Source organism: Heterodontus francisci, unplaced genomic scaffold (genome assembly GCF_036365525.1).
Source record: "Heterodontus francisci isolate sHetFra1 unplaced genomic scaffold, sHetFra1.hap1 HAP1_SCAFFOLD_178, whole genome shotgun sequence".
NCBI lineage: Eukaryota > Metazoa > Chordata > Chondrichthyes > Heterodontiformes > Heterodontidae > Heterodontus > Heterodontus francisci.
The window spans coordinates 521161-537765 of record NW_027140578.1 but is presented as its reverse complement, the minus strand read 5'-3'; positions in this window follow the sequence as shown (position 1 = coordinate 537765).

Sequence of the window (16605 nt, the reverse complement as noted above, 5' to 3'; positions counted from 1 at the left end):
CACACAACACGATGGACGGTATCCTCAATCTGAAGGCGTGACTTCGTCTCCACAAGGACTGTGCGGTGGTCACTCCTACCAATACTGTCATGGACAGATGCATCTGTGGCAGGCGGATCGGTGAGGACGAGGTCAAGTATGTTGTTCCCTTGTGTTGGTTCCCCCACCACCTGCCACAGCCCCAGTCTAGCAGCTGTGTCCTTTAGGACTCGGCCAGCTTGGTCAGTAGTGGTGCTGCCGAGCCACTCATGGTGATGGACAATGAAGTCCCCCACCCAGAGTACATTTTGTGCCCTTGCCACCCTCAGTGCTTCTTCCAAGTGCTCTTCAACATGGAGGAGTGCTGAGTCATTAGCTGAGGAGGGCGGTAGGTGGTAATCAGGACGCTCATTAATCTTACAGGTTTTCCCCGTCACTTCCACCAGTCAGCATGACGGTGATCTGCCTCATTACAATGGAAACACACATGGCTTCGGCTGTTACTCCTGCTCTCAGTACCGTCCTATTTGGCCTGAGGAAGGGGCCCGTGTGTCCAGCTTTTCCTTCTTGCCCATGGCTGTTCAGGGTCCGATCAGCCTCCCACCTTTTATTCTCGGGTCTTTGGGGTTACCAGGGAAGGGTTTCCCTTTGGGGCTAAGGCCTTGTATACAAGGGAAAATTCATCAGCCAGAATTGCAACCTGCCTGGCTCTTTGAACCTTCTGTTCCTCTATGTGTGTTTTAATGGGAGGGGGAACGAGTTTGTGAACTCTTCGAGATAGATCACTGCTCTGAGATTTATGTATGTGGGCTGTATCTTGATCTTCTGTATCCACTGGTCAAAGGTAAGCACCAAAACAGACTGTAAATCTTCTATTGGTTCATAAAATGGTAACGTTTAGCTTAGACAAATGTAGGGCCATTACAGGCAGAGTCAGGAGAATTTATAATGGGGAATTGAGAAATGACAGAGAAGTTAAATGTGATCAGCACCACAGCCTCTCAGCTCCAGCGACCCGTGTTCAATTCTGGGTACTGCCTGTGTGGAGATTGCAAGTTCTTCCTGCGTCTACGTGGGATTTCTCCGGGTGCTCAGGTTTCCTCCCACAGCCAAAAGACTTGCAGGTTGGTAGGTTAGTTGGCCATTATAAATTGCCCCTAGTATAGGTAGGTGGTCGGGAAAAATAGGGACAGGTGGGGATTTGGTAGGAATATGGAATTAGTGTAGGATTAGTATAACATGAGAGGTTGATGGTCGGCACAGACTCGGTGGGTCGAAGGGCATGTTTCAGTGCTGTATCTCTAAAGTAAACAACAATATATTTTGTGTCTGTCTTCCCTGAGGAAGATACACGAAATCTCCCAGAATTAGAGGTCCAAGGGATTGGGAGAATGACGAATTGAAGGAAATTAGTATTAGTGGGAAGTTTGTATTGGAGACATTAATAGGGCTGATGTTTGACAATTATCCAGGATCTGATATTCTATATCCCAGAGTGTTGAAGGAAGTAGTAATGGAGATTGTTCATGCATTGGTGATCATCTTTCAAAATTCTATCAATTCTGGAACGCTTCCTGCAGATTGGAAGGTAGCAAATGTCATCCCACTATTTAAGAAGGGAGGGAAAGAGAAAAATGGGAACAACAACCACCCATTTATGGTAACACTACAGTAATCCTATATTCCATCCCACCTACCTACACGAGTGGAAATTGACAATGGCTAATTTATCTATCACCTGCAAGTCTTTAGCTGTGGGTGGAAACCGGAGCACCCGGCGAAAGCCCACGTGGTTAGCATTTCATCAGTACGAGGGAACATGTTAGAATCTATTCTAAATTATGCGATAAATGTATCTGATTGGGCAGAGTCAACATGAATTTATGAATGGGCAATCATGCTTGATGAACCTGTTGGGTTTTTTTTTGGATGTCACTAAGAAAATAGAGAAGGGGAGTCGGTGGATTTTCACAAAGCTTTTGATAAAGTGCCCCACAGTATGTTGGTCAGCAAAGTTAAAGAACATGGGATAGGAGGTCATATACTGACTAGCAGTAAGGATTGGTAAACAGGCAGGAAACAGAGAGTAGGAATAAATGGACCATTCTTGCATTGGCAGGCTGTGACTAATGGAGTACCGCAGGGATCAGTGCTTGGGCCCCAGCTGTTCACAATATCTATCAATGATTTGGATATTGGGACCAAAGTAATATTTCAAGTTCGCAGATGACACAAAACTAGGTGGAAATGTGTGTTGTGAGGAAGATGCAAAATGGTTTCAAGGAAATTTGGACAGATTTCGTGAGTGGGCAAGAACATGGCAGATGGAATATAATGTGGAAAAATATGAGGTTAGCCACGGTGGTAGGATGAATAGACGTGCAGAGTGTTCCAATTGGTGAGAGATTAGAAAGTGTAGATGTACAAAGGGACCTGGGTGTCCTCATCAATAAGTCATTGAAAGCTAACATGCAGGTGCAGCAAGCAATTAGGAAGGCAAATGGTATGTTGACCTTTATCACAAGTTGCTTTGAGTAGTGAAGTCTTGCTGCAATTGTATAGAAACTTTGTTAGACCACAGATGGAGTGCTGTGCGGAGTTCTGGTCCCCTTACCTGAGAAAGGATATTATGACCACAGAGGGAGTGCAACGAATGTTCACCAGACTTGTTCCCGGAATGGTGGGACTGTCCTATGAAGAGAGATTGGGGAAACTGGGCCTGTATTCTCTAGAGTTTCGAAGAATGAGAGGTGATCTCATTGAAACCTACAAAATACTTAAAGGGATAGACAGGTTAGATACAGCTAAGATGTTTCCCCTTGTTGGGGAGTCCAGAGCTAGCAGACATAATTTCAAAATAAAAGAGAAGCCACTTAGGACAGAGATGAGGAGAAATTTCTTTACTCAGAGGGTTCTGAATCTTTGAAATTCTCTACCCCAGAGAGCTGTGGAAGCTCAGCCATTGAGTATGTTTAAAGTAGAGATTGACAGTTTTATAAATACCACTGACAAAAAGGGTATGAGGATAGTGTGGGGGGAAAGGCATTGGATGATCAACCATGATCATATTGAATGGTGGAGCAGGTTCGATGGGTTGAATGGCTTACTTCAGCTCTTATGTTCCTGCAGTACTCAGCTGCTTAACTCTTTCAAACTCGAGGTCAGTTTAGTCAGGCTGCTTTCCGAGGGTTCCGAATCTTTTATAGTGCACTTCCGATACTATCTCATATGCACCCAGGATACCATTTTTAGCCATCTCATAATGTGATGAACTTTCATCTGGCAACAATGAATAAACCTCATGGACTTTTCCTGTTATTCTACTTGGTAAAAACAGTGTCCAGCTCTCTGTCAGTCATTTCAGCTGCTTTGCAAGCTTTTCAAAACTGATGAAAAATTCTGACACATCCTCCTCATTGAACTTTGGAACAAACTGCTCAGCACATGGTCCTGAATTATGGGTAGCTCCTTCACTAGCTGTGCCTTCATTGGGTATAGTGGGATTTCCTCCAGTTGTTTGAGCCACCTTAACTCCCTTTCCTCCTTCTCCTTCTGGAACACTCTTACTTTTTCCCTTTCTTGACACTCACTCTGCTCTTTCTCGCTCTCTCTGGAATTCTAATTCTAGTCTCTTCTGTTCCAGTTTTACCTTAGCTAACATTACTCTATCTGTGAGTGATTCTAACCCTGTTTGAATTTTCAGCTGCAAAATAAAAAATGGTTGGCCATAAGTCTTAGAATTTCGGGTTTCCTAGCTTTTGGAATAATCCCTAACTATCCAACGACATTACACAACTTTTCAACAGAGAGGGGTTTTAACCTGTACCGAGTTACTTCACTCTGTATGTAATTCCTTTATTGGGAATGTAACTCCTTTATTTAAAAAAGGGAGAGAGACAGAAAGCACGAATAATTATGAGGTAGAGATAGGGTAGATAGGAAAAAACGTTTTCCTTAGCGGAGGTGTCAATAACCAGGGGGCATTGATTTAAATTAAGGGGCATGAGGTTTAGATCGGAGTTGAGGGGAAGAAAAATCACCCAGAGGGTATTTGGAATCCAGAACACACTGCCTGAAGGGGCTGCAGAGGCAGGAACCCTCCACAACATTTACGAATTATTTAGATGAGCGCTTGAAACGCCATAGCGTACAAGGTTACGGGCCAGTTGCTGGAAAATGGGGTTAGAATGCATAGGCTTGTTGGCTGGCACAGACACAGTGGGCCGAAGGGCCTGTTTCTTTGCTGTATAACTCTGTGACACTTCCAATTTCTCGTTTGTCATTGCGTTACAATCACGAGAACCTCCATATTTCTGATACAGCCATTTGAGAAGGGGTCCCAATCTCCCCTCTTGTCCTATCTTTTCTTTGTTCACAACGGGGTTTATTCCTTTTTAGCAGTGGACGTGCTGACCACCTCAGTGAGTATTTTACCTTTTACCTTTATTGTGATCGTGAAAGAACCAATCAGACAGGTTTTCTTAAGTTTAATCAAGAAGTGAATTTATTGTACTTTAAAATCTAAAATGAATCTAAATAAAATAATGGACATATACGGTAGATATTCATGCACAAACTCACAGGAAAATCACACAAATGAATTATACAGAGAGAAATAAATTTGTATTTGGATTGGAGTCCAGAATAAATTAAAAATAAACAAAGTCTGTGAGGCTGGATAATTATGTGGCCTGCACCTTTGCCACCCTTATTTATGAGTTTCATGTCATCTTGTAGCGTTGAAATTATGTTTTTTTGCATATAAGTCTCTATTACTTGGATATCTATCTACATGTCAGGAAGAGCACTGATGCTAATACTGACCCCTGAGAAACAGCAATTTATACTCCCCCTCCACCAGTCTGAACAAAGTCTGTTCACCACTTCTCTCTGCTTTCTGTCCCTGAGTCAGTGTCAGATTCACACTATCACTGTCAAATTATTCCATGTGTTCTATTTTTCATAACAAGTCTATGAAATATCATTTGATCACAGGCCTTTTGAAAGTCCGTATACATAACATGAAACACACTCTCCTCATCAACACTCACAGTTATGTTATCAATGAACTTGATCAAGATTATCGGACGTGATTGGTCATTGCTCTACCCGTGCTGTTTGTCATTTATTATCCCATGTTTTTCCAAGAAAGATATATTTTGTACAGGCATATGGCCTCTAGAAATTTCCAACCACCGACATTAGACTGACTGGTCAGTAGCTACAGGATTTATCTAATGTCTCATTTTATAAGCAGGGTGTAACATTTACAACCCTGCAGTCCCCTGTCATCACTCTCAGATCCAAGGAGGATTGAAAGCTTCCAGCCAGTGCCTCTGCTTTTTCCACCATTCTTTCCCTCAACAAACATCGTATGTCCCATCTGGACTGAGGAACACTTCTACTCTATTGTGGTACAAAAACTATTGGATTGAAAGAGGTTAACTGAACTTGTTTGTTCATTAACTGTAATTAATGTCAGTCACTACGGACCCTAATTGTGTCACAGGAGGGTTTCCCTCTTCTATTAATAAGGGACTCCTTTCAATGTGTTAACTCATAGTGTCAGTGGGAGCATCAACCTCGGCATTAACAGGGATCCGTGGCTGCAGAGAGAGCGAGAGGATCGATCCAAATCTGAGGACAATAGATTGGAATGTTCCAACAATGGGTCAGAATCTGAGAACAATAGATTGGAATGTTAGAACAATGGGTCAGAATCTGAGAACAATAGATTGGAATGTTACAACAATGGGTCAGAATCTGAGGACAATAGATTGGAAGGTTCCAACAATGGGTCAGAATCTGGGAACAATGGATTGGAATGTTACAACAATGGACAGCAGGAGTATCTCCTATTGGTTTGGCCTGGTTACTGCTGGGTATTTTTGGATGACATTAGAATTGCGGATCTATTATGCTCTGAAGATAATTCAAGCGGTTTACTACCCTATCCTCGCTATTATTGGTGGCCCTGGTAAGTCTCTGCATCCAACTATTAGATCCATAAACCATATTCCACTGATATGGTGTTTTTGTGAATTAAATTTGGGAAGAATTAAGCCACTGTCTTCAGTCTCTGTCACAAACTCCACTCTACATCCACTATCTGCATTCACCTCCCTACCCAATGTCTGAGGCTGAAACAGACTGTTTGGAACCTCTGTGTTATATTTATACTTGAGCTGAGTTCATTCCCATATTTTCCTCAACACCAGCTCTACCTACTACCACCTCTGTTGTATCACCCATCATCACCTCTTCCTCAGCCCATCTGCTGCATAAACCCTCATCTGTGCCTTTGTTAAATCCACACTTGACTATTCCAATTCTATCCTGGTCATCCTCCCAGTTATAAATCTCCATAAACCAAAGCCCATCCAGAACTCTGCTGCCTGTATCCTAACTCACACTAAATCCCGATCACCCATCAGCCCTGTGTTCACTGATCTACATTGGCTACCGGTCTGGCAGCACCTTAATTTTAATATTCTCATTCTTGTGTTTGAATCCCTCCATGGACTCACCCTTCCAATTAGTCCTTTTGCCCTGTACATTTCACATATTATTGAAAATCTTATGCATTCAAGTCTTTATCCAATTCCCGTTTTGAAGTGAGGTGCTTTCACTCGATATCTTCCTCTGCTGTGATTTTCACTCTATGTCGGCACTGGTGCCAACACTATGGAAACCTGGATCCATAAAATGATGTGAACGGCACAGCCGGCCACTTCTAGTGTGGCCAGCACTGTGTCCCGTGCTGGGCAGGGATCTAGCCTGGGTATACCATGCCTATGCTGTTAGTGTGAGGAAGGGTTTGAATTGACGTCAATAAGTCATTCCAACAGCTTTGATGTACTTCTTTGACACTTTATCTCTGTATGTCCATTGACCACCTGTGTAGTCATTCTCAGCTGAACACACATTCAGCAGCACGAGGAACCCCCTCTAATGTTACTCAAAAGGACCAGACATCCAACTTACAGGTGAGGGGCTTTTGACTTACTTCTGTTATTTTGAAAAAGTGGTGGTGCTGTGGATGGTTTTCTGGAGGTTGTGCTGTGAGCTGCTGTAGACATTCAGCGGGGAAAGAGGATTTGGTGACCCAACTCTGGACGAGATATGGGGACTGCATTTACAGTGTCTCTGGCTCTCTAACATGACTAACAAATGGAACAGGGGCTGCAGAGAGGGGAAGCTCTATAAAGAGGGAGGAGGAAGGGGCCCTCCCCTACCCACCCCGGGTTTTCCAAGAGCTCTTTTCCTACCTACACCTAACCCTGGAGCAGTGTGTGAGGTGACTCTGATTCAATAAGGAGGTGGTCACAAAGCTGTGTCAACTCCTGTAACACGACCTGGAGCTTCACACCAGGGTGAGGACGGAGCTGGCAGTGGCTGTTAAGGTCTCAGTTGCATTGCACTTCTATGTATCTTAGAAAATTGATAATAAAACAAACTTAAAGGCTTTGTATCTGAATGCACGAAACCTTTGGAACAAAATAAATGAGCTAACAGGGACAACTAGAAATAAATGGGTATGATTTCGTGGCGATTACTGAGACGTGGTTGCAGGGAAGTCAGGCTTGGGAATAGAATATCCAAGGGTACTTAGTATTTTGGAAGGATAGACAGAAAGGAAAAGGAGGAGGTGTAGCTTTGTTAGTAAAGAAAGAGATCAGTGCTGTGGTGAGAAATGATATAGGCACTGGAGATCAAGACATAGAATCAGTCTGGGTAGAAATATGAAATAGCAAGGCAAAGAAGTCCCAGGTGGGAGTAATCTATAGGCCCCCAAACAGTAGTTCTGCAGTGAGGCACAGTATGAACCAAGAAATACTGGGGCTTGTAAGAAAGGTACGGCAATAACCATGGGTGATTTTAATATGCATAGAGGCTGAATTAATCAAATTGGCAAAGGTAGCCTCGGGGGAGCTATTCTAGATTTGATACTGTGAAATGATGTGGGATTAATTAATGATCTCATAGTTAATGATCCTCTATGGAACAGAGATTATAGCATGCTGGAATTTAAAGTTCAGTTTGAAAGCGAGAAACTGGATTTCCACACTTGCGTTCTGGAGTTAAACAAAGGTTATTACATCAGCATGAGGACAGATTTAGCCCGAGTGGACTGGGCAAGAAGACTAAAAGGTAGGACAGTTGATGAGCAGTGGCAGATGTTTAAGGAGATATTCAATTCCTCCCAACTAAAACATATTCCAGAGAGGAAGAAAGATTCTAGGAGGGGGAAAAACATCCATGGCTAAGCAAGGAAGTTAAGGATAACATAAAAACAAAATCTAAGGCATACCATATTGCAAAGGCCAGTGGCAGGCTGGAAGATTGGGAAATTTTTAATGATCAACAAAGGGTTACTAAAGAAGTAATAAAAAGAGCAAAGGTAAATTATGAAAGAAAACTAGCGCAAAATATAAAAAAGGATCGAAAAAACTTCTTTAAGTATATAAAAGGTAAGAGAGTAGCTAAAGTGAATGTTGGTCCCTTAGAGGATGAGACTGGGAAGTTGATAGAGGGGAACACAGAAATGGTGCAAACACTAAATCAATATTTTGCCTCAGTTTTCACGGTGGAGGACACCAGTACTATCTAAATAGTAACAGGTAATGCAGAGGTTATAGAAAGAGAGGGATTTAGAACAATCATCATTACCAGGTAAAAAGTGCTGAACAAATTATTGGGATTGAAGGCAGACAAGTCCCCAGGGCCTGATGGCCTACATCAGAGGGTCTTCAAGGAAGTGGCAGCATATTATTATTATTATTTTAATAATCTTATTCTTGTGTTTGAATCCCTCCCTGGCCGCACCCCTCCCATTAGTCTCATTGTGTTCATTCCCATATCCCAGAAAAACCTTTACCTTCAAATCTATTTCCATGTTTCCTTTTAAAGTGAATTTCCTTCCATCTCTATCTGCCTGGTGATCATTTTCGGTTCTACAACACCACTCTTTCCTACACTATGGAAGCCTGGATCCACAAAAGGTGTGAGCTGAGCTACCAGCCACTTATGGCATGGTGTGCACACCGTCCCACGCTGTGCAGCATTCTATCCCGGGTGAACATTGTGTGCACTCGTACAATGAGGAGTTATGGAATGTCACATCAAACTGCTATTCCAGTACTTTGATGTACGTCTTTGAAACTTGGTCTGTGCATGTCCACTGACCGCCTGTGTTAGTCACGGTCAGCTGGACAAACATTCAGCAGCACGAGGAACCCCCTCTCGTGTTATTTAAATGTATCAGACATGCAAGCTACAGGTGACGGGCTTTTGACTTAATTCTGCTGTTGTAAAGTCAGTGGAGGTGCTGTGGGTGGTTTTCTATAGTTTGCGTTGTGAGCTGCTGCAGACATTCAGGGAGGACAGAGGATTTGGTGACCCAACTCTGGACGAGGTATGGCGACTGTAGTTACAGTGTCTCTGGGACTGTAACATGACTAACAAATGGAGCAGAGGCTGCAGAGAGGGGAAGCTCTGTAAAGAGAGAGGAGGAGGGGGCTCGGTCCTACCCACCCCGGGTTTGCCAAGAGCACTTTTCCTACCTACACCTAACCCAGGAGCAGTGTGTGAGGTGACTCTGATTCAATAAAGAGGTGGTCACAGTGCTGTGTTAGCTCCTGTAACATGACCTGGAGCCTCACACCAGGGGGAGGACGGAGCTGTCAGTGGCCGTTAACGTCGCAGTTTCATTGAACTTCGATGTATCTCGACCTTTCCATGCAGAAGCAGCTGACACACCCATCATTGATTAATGGAATCACTTATGGCACAGAGGGAGTCCATTCTGCCTATCGAGACGGTGCCCGTTCTCTGTTGAGCAATTCACTCAGTCCTGCTCCCACACTTGATCCCCATAGCCCTGCATGTTCTCTTCCTTCAAGTACCCATCCAGTTTCCTTTTGAAATTGTAATGAATGATCCAATTGGGAGGAAGTAAAGCTGGTAACAGGAGGTAGAAAAGTAGAAAGTGACATTAGAATCAGGCAACACAAAAGTGAGCATCAACTTGTCTTAGAATGCTGAATGTCAAGATGACAAGGTTAAGGGCGCTCTACCTGAATGGACGCAGTATTCCCAACAAGATTGATGATTTAAAGGCCGAAATGTAGGTAATTATGTCTGATCCAATTTCATAACGGAAATGTGGCGACAGGGTGACCAAGCCTGAGAACTGAATATACAAGTATGTTCGACATATATGAAGGATAGGCAAAAAGCCTGTGCTGATAATATGGGATGGGATCAGTACATTAGTAAAGGAGGATCTCAGGGCTCAAGAACAAAATGTGGAATGTTTTTGGGTGGAGCTAAGAAACAGCAGGGGGCAGTAAACATTGTTAGGAGTGTTTTTATGGAGCACCAAACAGTAGTGGCAGTTTGGGGGATGGCATTAATCAGGAGATTAGAGCATCATGTAGCATGGGTAATACAGTATTCACGGGTGACTTCAATCTTCATTTCGATTGGGTAAACCTAATGAGAACTTCTGCTAGGGATGACAAGTTTCTGGAGTGTGTTAGGGATGATTTTCCGGAGCATAAGTTGAGGAACCGATTAGAAAACAGTCTGTTTTAGATCTAGTATAATGTAATGCGACAGGGTTAACTAATGTTATTGTAAAATAACATTTAGGTATGAATGACCATAATAGAATTTTACATGATGTTTGAACGTGCAATCTTAAGCCAGGGTGTTAAATTTGAACAAGCTAAATTATGAAGGTATGAGGGGCAAATTGGCCGAGGTGGAATGTAAACATGCATTGAAAGGTATGACAGTGCATAGGTAATGGATAGTCTTTAAAGAAATATTGCATAATTTACAGAAGCTATACATTCTATCAAGGCACATAGACCCCAAAAGTAAAGGCAGTCAACAGTGGATAACAACAGAAGTTAAGGACTGCATAAGATTAAAAGAAAATGCCTAGAAAGTTGCCATAAATAGCAGAAAACCTGAGGATTGGGAGGATTTCAGAATATAACAAAGGAGGATGAAGAAACTGATAAAGAAATGGAGAATAGAATATGAATGTTAGCTAGCAAAAATATAAAAGCGGGCTGTAAAAACGTCTACAGGTATGGAGAAAGGAAACGTTTGGCGAAGATAAATGTGGGTCCATTACAGGCAGAGTCAGGAGAATTTATAATGGGGAATAGAGAAATGGCAGAGAAGCTAAATGATTATTTTGTGTCTGTCTTCACTGAGGAATATGTAAGAAATCTCCCAGAATTAGAGATCCAAGATGTTGGGGGAAAGAGGAATTGAAGGAAATTAATATTAGTCAGGAGCTTGTGTTTGTGAAATTAATGGAGCTGAAGCTTGATACGTCCCCAGGACCTGATATCCTAAATCCCAGAGTGTTGAAAGAGCTAGCAATGCAGATAGTGGATGCATTGGTGATCATCTTACAACATTCTATAGATTCGGGTTCCTGGAGATTGGAAGGTAGCAAATGTCACCCCACTATTTAAGAAAGGAGGGAGAGAGAAAACAGGGAATTACAGATCTGTTAACATTACGTTAATCGTTGGGAAAATGCTAGAATCTATTCGAAAGGATGTGATCAATGGGCACTTGGATAATAATGACCTGATTGGCATAGTCAACATGGATGGATGAATAGGAAATCATGTTTAAGAACCTGTTGGTGCGGGAAGTGAGTGAGTGGGAATGGCCTGGAAATCACTGCCTACGAGGGTGGTGGACGCAGTGATGGTGAATGATTTCAAAAAGATATTGGATGGATACTTGAGGGAAATAAACTTGCAGGAATGTGGAGACAACTGGGGAATTAAACTGTCTGGATTTATCTACAAACAGCAGGCATAGACTCGATGGGACAAATGGCCTCATTCTGTGCTGAAATGACTATGACTCGACGACTCTATGACAGGGGAATACTATTACTACTGATTTCCTATACTGGGCAAGTTTCTAATGGACTGGGCAGTATCACACTGTTGAACCCCGTGATCTAAGTGAAATGCTTGATGCCCCAGAACATGGTTAACAAATGTTCTTCACAAACGGAGTAAACCAGTTCAGACCCATTCACAATTCTGGAGTCATTCACAATGGGAAGTAGTTTCTCCTGGTTTTCTCTACATAGGACAGCAACCAGGCTTTTCACTGTGTCCCCTATCGCCATGTCAGACGAATGAAGTCTTGTCAGAATTAAGTGAGATAAGACACGTTGCCTGGGCGAAAGCTGTCTTCATTCGTGTTACTGCTTCAATCCAACCGGGTTAAAACTGGTCATCATCACCATTAGGTAGTTCATAAAGAGGAGTCACAGTCTCTGCAAATCGAGGGATGAGGGTCCACTGATACCCCACAAGCCTGAGGATAGGACACAGGGCAGTATTTGAGGTGGACAACGATAAACATTGGATGAGGGTCCATTGATAGCCCACCAGCCTGAGGATAGGAGACAGGGCAGTCTTTGAGGTGGACAGGGGTGGACACTGGATGAGCGTCCACTGATACCCCACCGGCCTAAGGATAGAACACAGGGCAGTCTTTGATGTGGGCAGGGGTAGACACTGGATGAGGGACTAATGATACCTCGACCCTGAGGATAGGACACAGGGCTGTCTTTGAGGTGGACAGGGGTGGACAATGGATGAGCGTCCATTGATAGCACACCAGCCTGAGGATAGGACACAGGGCAGTCTTTGAGGTGGACAGGGGTAGTCACTGGATGGTCTCCACCTGATGTTCGTCTGGGCTGGTGCAGGATGATCCAACCTGGACACTTGTAAATTTGACACGATCTTGCACAGCTGGGCCTGACATGCATGGTCTTTCAGTCCAGCTCCCAAAGTTATTGCAGCAGTTCCTGTAAAAGGGTTAAATGTGTGGACACGGTCTGTGGTGATGAGGAGGAGACCATCGACACATTGCAGCAAGCAGGAAGACTGTGAAAAGCTCATAAGGGTCCGGCCGTACGTTAGTGGGAAATAGTGGAGTTATCATGGATCCCCTTGTGACAGACATGTCCAGGGTACCTCTGGTCCTCAGAAGTGAATGTGAATTTAAATTGTTCCTCGAGCTTTACTGGGATACTCCAATAACGATTAGAGATATCCAGGGTGGTGAAGACAGCCCTGCCACTGGGAATCCGGGAGAGTAGGATAGGTGTCTTTCAGACATCCGGGATCACACAGGGATGACTGAGTTGAGTTTGTGATGGTCAACAGTCAGTCACCAGCTGCCATACGGTTTTCTAACCGGCCAAATGGGGCTGTTAGTAATGAATGTGTCTTTGTGAACTACACCCTGGTATAACAATGACCTGATAGTGTCTGGAATATATGATATAATCTCAGCTCGCAAAGAATACTGCTTCATGGAGCATGCAATGGTCAGTTAATATCTTCCGGTCTGCTCATGTTTCCACAGTCATCTTAATGAGTTGTTAATACACTCAGCACCGATTCGAGAATCGCCTGTACCTCAGGGTCATCAGAGGTGACTGGTTCACACTCCTCTGATATTTTAATCAGGAATATTGAAGGTGCACTGGACACCAGAGTTGGGTATGGTTTAATGTTCTACAGTATACAAATATAGGGATAATCAATTACTGCTGATAACCTTTGAGCACATTACTGCCCAGTAGTCCCTGTCCATTATGTAGGATCATATAAAAGGGAGGCAGGACTTTGACATGAACTCTGTTGCCACTCCTACACCACTGTAACATCTGATCTCGGGTCACAGATTAACCGAAAGGAGGTCGAAGGGTCACAAGCAATTTATTGCTGGGAAACCATTGGAAAAAAAATCGGAGGGACCGGATTAATCTCCACGTGGAGAGGCAGGGATTAATCATGGATAATCAGTATAGCTTTGTCAAGGGGAGTTCGTGTCTAACTAAATTGATTGATTATTTTCGAGGTGGTGACTAGGGGTGTAAATAAGGGTAAAGCAGTAGTCTACAAGGACTTCAGTAAGGCATTTGATAGGGTATCGCATGGGAGATTTGATAAGAAGGTAAGAGCCCATGGGATCCAGGGCAATTTGGCAAATTGGATCCAAAATTGGCTTAGCGGCAGGAGGCAGAGCGTGATGGTCAAGGGCTGTTTTTGCAAGTGGAAGCCTGTGACCAGTGGTGTACTGCAGGGATCGGTGTTGGGACCCTTGCTGTTTGTAGTGTACATTAATAATTTAGACGTGAATACAGAAGGTCAGATCAGTAAGTTCGCAGCTGACACGAAAATTGATTGTTTTGTAAATAGTGAGGAGGAAAGCCTCAGATTACAGGACCTTGTTGTACTTGTTCATAGATCACTGAAGGCAGCAGCACAGGTAGACAATGTGGTCAGGAAGACGTATGGGACACCTGCCTTTATTAGCCAAGGCGTAGAATATAAGAGCAGGGAGGTTATGATGGAATATTATTAAACTCCAGTTCGTCCACAACTGGAGTACTGTGTATAGTTCTGGTTGCCACACTACAGGAAGGATGTGATGGCAATGGAGAGGGTGCAGAATAGATTCACCAGGATGTTGCCTGGGCTGGAGTATTTCAGCTATGAAGAGCGACAGGAAAGGCTAGGGTTGTTTTCCTCAGAGCAGAGAAGGATGAGGGGTGTCATGATTGTGGGATACAAAATTGTGAGGGGCATTGATAGGTTCTATATGAAGAATCTATTTTCCCTTAGCGGAGGGGTCAATAGCCAGGGGGAATTGACTTAAGGTAAGGGGCAGGAGATTTACAAAGGCATTTGAGGAAAATAATTTTCTCCCAGAGGGTGGTTGGAATCTGGAAGGCACTGCCTTAAGAGAGGGTCTGGGCAGGAACACTCACAACATTTCAGAAGTATTTCGATGAGCACTTGAAACGCCATAGCATACAAGGCTACAGGCCAAGTGCTGGGAACTGAGATTAGAATAGTTTGGAGCTTGATGGCCAGCACAGACAGAATGGGCTGAAGGTCCTGTTTCTGTGCTGTATATCTCTATAATTCTGTGACTCTTTGAGGAGTAACAGTTCAAATAGAGCATGACATAAGAAGAGACATAGTGTACATTCAACCTGTGGCAGGTGAGAATGCCTTTCAGCTATGGATCAGATGTTAGAAGCTATTATTAAAGACGTTATAGCAGGGCATGTAGAAAAAATCAAGGTGATCAGGGAGAGACAACATGGTTTTGTGAAAGGGAAATCATGTTTAACCAATATATTGGAGTTCTTTGAAGAAGTAACATGTACTGTGGATAAAGGGAACTGGTGGATCTACAGTACTTAGATTTCCAGAAGGCATTTGATAACGTGCCACATCAAACGTCATTGTGGAAAATAAAAGCTCATCATTTAGGGGGTAACATAATTGGCATGGATAGAGGATTGGCTAGCTAACAGAAAACAGAGTGGGCAAAATGGGTTATTTTCCTGTTGGCAAGCTGCGACGATTGGTGTGCCACCGCGATCAGTGCTGGGGCCTCAGCTTTTACAATTTATATAAATGATTTTGATGAATGGACCGAAGGTATGCTTGCCAAATTTGCTATTGACTCCAAGATTGGTAAGCAGGTAAGTGCTGAAGAGGACATAAGGAGGCTACAAAGGGATATAGATAAGCTAAATGAGTGGTCAAAGAACTGGCAAATGGAGTATAATGTGGGAAAAGGTCAAACTGTCCATTTTGGCTGGAAGACTTCACTGTTACCTCGAGACTTGGTCTGTGCATGTCCACTGACTGCCTGTGTTATACCCTCTCAGCTGAACATACATTCAGCAGCACCAGGAAGCCCCGCTAGTGTTATTTAAAAGGACCGGGCATCCAACTTACAGGTGAAGGGCTTTCGACTTGCTTCTGCTATTGCAAAGTTAGTGGAGGTGCTGGGAATGGTTTTATAGAGGTTGTGTTGTCAGCTGCAGCAGACATTCAGGGAGGACAGAGGATTTGGTGACACAGCTCTGGACGATGTATGTGGACTGTAGTTACAGTGTTTCTGGGTCCGTAACATGACCAACAAATGGAGCAGAGGCTGAATAGAGGGAAAGCTCTGCAAAGAACAGGGGGAGGGGGCTCTGCCCTACCCATCCCGGGTTTTCCAAGAACGAAAAGAGCAATGGTCCTAATACCGAGCCCTGGGGAACACCACTGTATACTCCCATCGAGTCTGAACAACAACCTTTCACCACTTCTCTCTGTTTACTGTTCATTAGCCAATGTTAAATCCACACTGTCACTGTCCCTTTGCTCCATGGGGTTCAGCTTTTCTAACCTGTCTGTTGAATGTCACTTGATCAAACACCTTTTGAAAGATCATATATATAAATTCAATCACACCACCCTCATCAACTCTCTCCATTGTTTCACGAAAGAACTCCACCAAGTTTACCTGAGCACCACCTCTCTCCACTCCTCCACTGTTGTTAAATTATCCAACAGCTTATCCGACATCCAGTGCTGGATGAGCAGAAATTTCCTCCAATTAAATATTGGGAAGACTGAAGCCATTGTTTTCAAGCCCCACTCCAACTCTGTTCCCTTGCTATTGATTCCATCCCTCTCCCTGTATCAGTCGAAGATTCAGACAATTTGTTCTGCAGCCTTGGTGTCTCATGTTTCAGTGCTGTATCTCTAATCT